Consider the following 9,174-nt stretch of genomic DNA (forward strand, 5'->3'; position numbering starts at 1 on the left):
CTGATAACCATCACTTAAAAGCTATAAGGACGATACAACACTTCAACTCACGCCTTCAAGGACCATCATATATCTTGCCATCAATATAGGACCTAACTTAATTTAGTGGATCCACTAGCTTAACTTATGTGATCATCTAAAAGTATGACCCATTGATACCCATGCTGACTACATGGTTTATGGAGACTTTAGTTATTATGAACTAGCATCCCCATATCGGTGCTCAATACTAAACCCAAAAATGTACTTACCTCATATGTTTTTAAGACAACTTCTTTCTTTAGTTTGAGATAATTACTCAATACTACCTTCTTAAAGTGGTAACTGGTCTTGAAAACTTTTTCATAAAACTTATCAAAATCATATTTTAATATGATTATTGATGACTCGGGAAGCCATACTGCATAAAAATTAATGGTATATCTATATATCATACTACTTAATATTGATGACATACTCGATTTCCATACAAATCATATTTTAGAATCTCTTTCTCAAACTCATCTTTTTATTAAACTGAGCTCAAAACTCTTTTAGAAATCTCAAATTCTTCTCATCTTAAATGTACAACATTTATTCATGGAAAAACATAGTTCCCATATATCATTTTAAAAAAAATGAACTTTAGTTTTATTCTTTTCTCAGCATTGATGCTTGAGTCTTAAAACAAAGTTAAAATATTTGTAAAAGACTTCTTGAATATGGTTCATGTCAAATTATGTATGTGAACGAATCAATTCAAGGCTTCAATTACAAAAAGATATAACTCAATACTCAAGAATTAGTACAAGAAGATCAAATGGCTCTCAAAGGTACTCAACTAATGGAGTTCATGCCGAAGTTAAGACACAAACGACTCAACTTGAAGGTCCATATAACTACATGAAACTAGTTAGTACAACTCTTGTTATTCTCTTACTTACTTCCTCCAATCTTAGCTCAAATCAATAGTGTATCTCAAAAGATTCATAATTGAAATCAAAATCTTTTTTGATGTCTACTCTTGACTCTCTCTTGAATGTTAATTATAAATTCAAGATTTATAGTTCATGATGTGAAGGATCTCAACAAAGATGTAGAGACTCGATAATTAGGAATTGAACTTTTAAAAGAAAAATTAACTCAAAGAACTCAAAATCAACTTATCTCAACACTACTCAAATCTAGGGGTAGAATCCTAGATTATGTTTTTACTGATGTGAAAGTAGATGTAGGGCGTGAGGAAGAACTAGTTAAACGCTATGATAGAATTACATACCTTCAAGAACAAGATTCTTGAAGAACAGTTAAGAATTTTGAAGAACCTTGAAGATGAAGTTTATTAGAAGCCTTGAAACCCTATACTGAAGCTAAACAATCAAGAAAATTTTTCTTCAGATTCTTGAAATCTGTATTACCAAGGAATTCGATTTTAATTAGTGAACATGAAAATCATTTTTTTATCTTTTTATCATTCAAGAAATTCTTTTACGGTTTTCTTGGAGCTAAAAAAACAAAAAAAAATCTATTAAATTCTTTTATGTTGGCTAATTCGTCATAACATTGTACATGTTATTAAAATAGTTATAACTTTTTACTCATTAAATGGATTGACGCGAAATTGGTGGTGTTGGAAAATAGATTCAATTAACTTTAATTGGATAGGTTACAACTCATGTAACTCTTAATATTATAATAAATATGATTGTTTAAACTTAACCCAAGTAGAGTCTTACATCAATACTCAATGAAACTTCAAGAAAAGTTATCAAGAACTCTAATTTTTCAACTTTACGAATGGAATTTCATTAAAAATAACATGATTGGCATATCGGTGAACAAACACTATGGAATCTTACATATCTTCTAGGATTAAACCAATTGATAAAATTCGCAACTAAACTCAATAACGTCGATGAAGCCTGATCCTCCCCTCTTTTCTCTTCTTTTCTTTTCTTGAACTCTCTACTAAAACCTTAGGTGTATATTAGAATTATAATACTGAACCTAAACGGACGAAATCCCTAAAATATTATGTAAAATGAATTAAATCTTATTAGGTTAGGAAAGAACCAAAATACCCCTCACTAGTATCGGCTAACTTTCTTTTACTGGACAACCTAACTTCAGTATGTCATATCTCAATCTTCTGAACTTGAAAATTAGCAAACTCGATGGCGTTGGAAAGATAATTTAAGGATATTTATTATGTATCTTGTAGAATTCCTAAATAATCTATTCATGTCACGACCCAAATTCGGGCCGCGACTGGCACCCACACTTTCCCTCCTATGTGAGCGAACCAACCAATCTAACCTTAACATTTCAATATAATATCAACAGAAAGTAATGCGGAAGACTTAAACTCATAAGTAAAATCAATAATCAACTTCTATAACTCAAAAACTTATCATTATCCCCAGAACCTGGAAGTCATCATCACAAGAACATCTACTTTAAACTACTAATTCTAAGAGTTTCTAAGAAGCTAAAAAAATACATACGAAGCTAGTCCATGCCGGAAGTTCAAGGCATCAAGACATGAAGGAGAAGATCCAGTCCAAGCTAGAAGCGTTAGCTCACCCTGAAGATCCGGTGTGACGAAGACTGGCTTGAGTTACTGTTGAGTCGAAGATGACGGCACGTTTGCTGCACTCCACAAATAACAAGAAGAAAAACATAAAAGTAGGGGTCAGTACAAAACACGGGTACTGAGTAGATATCATCGGCCAACTCAAAATAGGGAACCGTATATATCAATATTATCGTAAATCAACTATAAAACTCAACATGTAGCAACAACAAGTATTATAATCATCAATAAGTACCATCAAGTTCATCCATGAGGGCTCAAGCCTCAACACCATACTCATTTGGGAATTAAGTATATTAAGTTGAGTATATTATCATCTTTCAAGATTCATTATCTTTCCTCTCCTTGTGTCGGTACGTGACAATCCGATCCCCTAATTCTATGTGTCGGAACGTGACACTCCGACCCCCTAATTCTATGTGTCAGAACGTGACACTCCGATCCCCTACATGTGTCGGAACATGACACTCTGATCCCCTACATGTGTCGGTACGTGACACTCCGATCCCCTACATGTGTCGAAACGTGACACTCCGACCCCCTACATGTGTCGGTACGTGACACTCCGATCCCCTAATTCTATGTGTCGGAACGTGACACTCCGATCCACTAATACTATGTGTCGGAACGTGACACTCCGATCCACTAATACTATGTGTCGGAACGTGACACTCCGATCCACTAATACTATGTGTCGGAACGTGACACTCCGATCCACTAATACTATGTGTCGGAACGTGACACTCCGATCCACTAATATCATTCTGTAAATCATCAAGCCTTCTCTATTCCAAGGCATCATCAATCCCATTACTTTAATTCATAAAGCCTTCTTCTATACCAAGGCATCATCATTAATAATGTATATTAAAATTTCTCTTCAAGATTTGGGATTCAATATTTTCATCATGCTTATCTTATCACAATCACATAATCATATTCATGCAAACATACCATTAAGCATATAGTAGGGTTTACAATACAACCAATACATATCATTCACTATTAAGAGTTTACTTATGAAAGCATAAAAACCATAACCTACCTCCACCGAAGAATTGGAATCAACAAGCAATTTCCCAAGCATTGATATTCCCTCTGCCTCTTGATCAATCAATTTCTCTCTCTCCTTGTTCTCTCTATTTTCATTATTCAAACCCTCTTTCTTTTACCCTAGTTAACATATAATTAAGTGTAAAAGTTGGCAATAATACCCCACTAATTAACTTAGGGTTACCTCTTTTAACCCCTAAGAATTTGAGTTATTAATATAAACCCACGAACTTTATAATTAAGACAAGAATAGTCAAAAACGTCCCTTAAAACTTAACCAGAAATCCGACTCCAACTGGGATTATGCAAACTGTGACGGGCCGTCGCGCCTGCGACGGTCCGTCCTGCTGTCCGTCGCATAGTTCAGAAACTTGATTTTGGGTGAATGGCCTGTGACGGTCCGTCACACCTGTGACGGTCCGTCCTGCCACTCCGTTACGAAGTTCAGAGAGTCGATTTTCAGTACCCAATTTCAGATTTTCTAAGTGTTTTGAAACGAGACCCTGCGACGGTCCGTCGTGCCCATGACGGTCCGTTGTGGGGTCCGTCGCTTCTGCCAGTTTTTCCAGAATTGAAGTTTGTTGCTCAAAACGACTAAACAGGTCGTTACAATAGATACCAATTTACCCATCGTTCGTCCCCGAACGATCAAAAGAAGGAAAACAAGGGCGAAAAGGAGTACCTGAATCTGTAAACAGATGTGGGTATTTTTCTCGCATATCCGTCTCCTTCTCCCAAGTGGCTTCTTCAACGGGTCGATTCTTCCATTGCACCTTGATGGATGCAATCTCTCTTGACCTCAACTTGCGAACTTCTCTATCTAAAATAGCAACAGGCTCCTCCTCATAAGACAAGTTCTCATCAAGCAAAACGGAATCCCAACGGATAATGTAGTTTCCATCCCCATGGTATCTTTTCAACATCGACACATGGAATACCGGATGTACTCCGGACAGCCCTGGAGGCAAGGCTAACTCATAAGCCACCTCTCCTACTCGCTTAAGTACTTCAAATGGTCCAATGTACCTTGGACTTAGTTTACCCCTTTTACCAAACCGCATCACCCCTTTCATTGGTGAAACTTTCAACAAGACTTGTTCACCCTCCATGAACTCTAAGTCTCTAACCTTTCGATCTGCATATTCTTTTTGTCTACTTTGCGCCGCTAAAAGCTTTTCTTGAATAGACTTCACTTTCTCTATCGAATCCCTCAAAAGGTCAGTACCCCAAGGCCTAACCTCAAATGCATCAAACCAACCAATGGGAGACCTACATCTCCTACCATACAATGCTTCAAATGGAGCCATATCAATGCTTGAGTGATAGCTATTATTGTATGAAAACTCCGCTAAGGGTAGGAAGCTATCCCAATGACCACCAAATTCTATCACACACGCACGAAGCATATCCTCCAATACTTGAATCGTCCTTTCAGACTGACCATCGGTCTGAGGATGGAACGCAGTACTAAGGTCCAACCTAGTACCCAATTCCATGCAATGTTTTCCAGAACTTAGAAGTAAACTGCGTACCTCTATCTGATATGATGGATAGTGGAACCCCATGCAATCGCACCACTTCCGAGATGTAAAGTTTGGCTAACTTCTCTGCATTGTAAGTCACCTTGACCGGAATGAAATGAGCAGATTTAGTTAACCTATCAACAATCACCCAAATGGAGTCATACTTACCCATTGTCTTGGGAAGACCAACTACAAAGTCCATTGCAATTCTTTCCCACTTCCATTCCGGAATGGGCATTCTCTGAAGGGTTCCTCCGGGCCTCTGGTGTTCATACTTTACTTGTTGACAGTTTGGACACTTGGCAATAAAGTCAACAATATCACGCTTCATTCTACTCCACCAAAAGTGTTGCTTTAGGTCACGATACATCTTGGTTGCACCAGGATGTATAGAATACCTTGAACTATGAGCCTCTGTCAGAATAGTGTTGATCAAATCATCGACGCGGGGTACACATACCCTTCCCTTGATTCTCAAAACACCTTCCTCATCGATTTGTGCTTCCTTAGACTCTCCTCGCAATACTTTATCTTGAATTCTGCGCAGTTTCTCATCATCAGACTGTCTTCCCTTAATCTTGTCAAGAAAGGAAGATCTTGCCTCCACAGAAGCCAACAATCCTCCCCTCTCATTTACTTCTAATCTCATCAAGTCATTAGCTAGAGTTTGAACCTCTCTAGCCAGTGGGCGTCTAGAAGCTTGCAAGTGAGCTAGGCTTCCCATGCTTCCCGCCTTTCTACTTAAAGCATCCGCTACAACATTCGCCTTCCCCGGATGATACAAAATAGTGATGTCGTAGTCCTTCAGTAGTTCCATCCATCTCCTCTGTCTTAAGTTCAAATCTTTCTGAGCAAAGACATACTGAAGGCTATGATGATCCGTGTAGACCTCACACTTAACCCCATATAAATAGTGTCTTCATTTCTTTAATGCAAACACTACCGCAGCCAATTCCAAATCATGAGTTGGATAGTTACGTTCATGCACTTTTAATTGTCTTGAAGCATAAGCAATCACACGCTTCTCTTGCATTAGTACTGCACCCAACCCAGAATAGGATGCATCACAATAAACAATGAAGTTCTTACCCTCTACTGGCAAGGTAAGGATAGGTGTGGTAGTCAACAAAGTCTTGAGCTTCTGAAAGCTTTCCTCACATTCATCCGACCATACAAATGGGACATTCTGCTTAGTCAAGTTCGTCAATTGGGAAGCAATAGAAGAGAAACCCTTGACAAATCGGCGGTAGTAGCTAGCTAACCCAACAAAGCTCCTTATTTCTGACACATTAGTAGGTCTTACCCAATTCTTCACTGTCTCAATCTTAGAAGGATCCACCATCACTCCATCCTTAGAAACCACGTGCCCCAAGAAGGACACTGCATCTAGCCAAAACTCACACTTAGAGAACTTGGCATAAAGCTTTTTCTCCCTCAACATTTCCAATACCATTCTCAAATGCTCTTCATGTTCCTTCTTGCTCTTTGAGTATACCAATATATCATCAATAAATACGATCACGAAGAGGTCCAAATATGGCTTAAAAATCCCGTTCATCAAGCTCATGAACGCAGCAGGGGCATTCGTAAGACCAAATGACATCACTACAAATTCGTAATGCCCATGCCTCGTTCGAAAAGCAGTCTTTGGCACATCCGTTGCCCGTATTTTCAATTGATGATAACCAGATCTCAAGTCAATCTTAGAGAAGACACAAGCACCTTGTAACTGATCGAACAAGTCATCAATGCGGGGAAGAGGATACTTGTTCTTTATGGTTACCTTGTTTAGTTGTCTGTAGTCTATACACATTCAAAAACTCCCATCCTTCTTCTTTACAAACAAAACCGGAGCATTCCAAGGGGATGCACTTGGTCTAATGAAGCCTTTGTTCAATAACTCTTGAAGTTGTGCCTTTAACTCTCTTAACTCCGCGGGAGCCATTCTATAAGGGGGTATAGAAATGGGGCAAGTACCGGGTTCAAGATCAATACAGAAGTCAATATCCCTATCCGGTGTTGGTGTTGACGTAGTCGTTGCTCTAGTTCTAACCATCTGCGAAAGAGAGTGAAGATGGTCAGATACCAATTCGTATCGCCTAGATACCAATTGGACTCAAGTAATAACACGAAAGAAAGAATGAAAGAGTGAAATTTTCCTAAAGTCTTATAGCCTCTCAAAGAAAAGTAAAGGCATCCCCCTACCGTTCCTTAAGACTCTACTAGACCTGTTCTTGTGTGATGAGACCAACGAACCTAATGCTCTGATACCAAGTTTTGTCACGACCCAAATTCGGGCCCCGACTGGAACCCACACTTTCCCTCCTATGTGAGCGAACCAACCAATCTAACCTTAACATTTCAATATAATATCAACAGAAAGTAATGCGGAAGACTTAAACTCATAAGTAAAATCAATAATCAACTTCTATAACTCAAAAACTTATCATTATCCCCAGAACCTGGAAGTCATCATCACAAGAACATCTACTTTAAACTACTAATTCTAAGAGTTTCTAAGAAGCTAAAAAAATACATAAGAAGCTAGTCCATGCCGGAAGTTCAAGGCATCAAGACATGAAGGAGAAGATCCAGTCCAAGCTAGAAGCGTTAGCTCACCCTGAAGATCCGGTATGACGAAGACTGGCTTGAGTTACTGTTGAGTCGAAGATGACGGCACGTTTGCTGCACTCCACAAATAACAAGAAGAAAAACATAAAAGTAGGGGTCAGTACAAAACACGGGTACTGAGTAGATATCATCGGCCAACTCAAAATAGGGAACCGTATATATCAATATTATCGTAAATCAACTATAAAACTCAACATGTAGCAACAACAAGTATTATAATCATCAATAAGTACCATCAAGCTCATCCATGAGGGCTCAAGCCTCAACACCATACTCATTTGGGAATTAAGTATATTAAGTTGAGTATATTATCATCTTTCAAGATTCATTATCTTTCCTCTCCTTGTGTTGGTACGTGACACTCCGATCCCCTAATTCTATGTGTCAGAACGTGACACTCCGATCCCCTAATTCTATGTGTCGGAACGTGACACTCCTATCCCCTACATGTGTCGGAACATGACACTCCGATCCCCTACATGTGTCGGTACGTGACACTCCGATCCCCTACATGTGTCGGAACGTGACACTCCGATCCCCTACATGTGTCGGTACGTGACACTCCGATCCCCTAATTCTATGTGTCGGAACGTGACACTCCGATCCACTAATACTATGTGTCGGAACGTGACACTCCGATCCACTAATACTATGTGTCGGAACGTGACACTCCGATCCACTAATACTATGTGTCGGAACGTGACACTCCGATCCACTAATACTATGTGTCGGAACGTGACACTCCGATCCACTAATACTATGTATCGAAACGTGACACTCCGATCCACTAATATCATTCTGTAAATCATCAAGTGAGTTACAGCATAATATAATACATAGATTATAATGAATAAAGAAGAATTTGCAGTAGACGAAAAAACATATGAAAATCAAGACGGAATGATAATAAAAATAATATTTTCAAATCTAGGAAGAAGATATAAAAAAATTGGAAATAATTTATACTTAATGTTAGAAAAAGAAACGGCAAAATTAGAAGATAGTTTAACAGCTATGATAAGAATAACAAAAGAAAACGAAGAAATAGACAAATCAAGAGAAATTGAAAAAATAAATATAAGCAAAACAAGAAGTACAACAATTAGAAGAAATAAAAAATACAAGAATAAGTGAATTAGAAAAAGAACTAGCTAGGTTAAAATTATTATATGAAAATAAGCAAAAACAAAAGGAAAAAGATAAAGAGCTTGAATTAACTAATGAAATAAAAGAAATGGAACAAAAATTAAATGAAGATATTGAGGTAAATGAAGTAAATGAAATAGATGAAAATGAAAATGACCAAAAATCAGAAATAAGTGACATAAGTGAAACATATACAGAAATCTTAGAACAGACAAATAAACTAAAAAAATTAGAAATAAACACAGGAGA

The sequence above is a fragment of the Solanum lycopersicum genome, chromosome 9 (genome assembly GCF_036512215.1).
Source record: "Solanum lycopersicum chromosome 9, SLM_r2.1".
NCBI lineage: Eukaryota > Viridiplantae > Streptophyta > Magnoliopsida > Solanales > Solanaceae > Solanum > Solanum lycopersicum.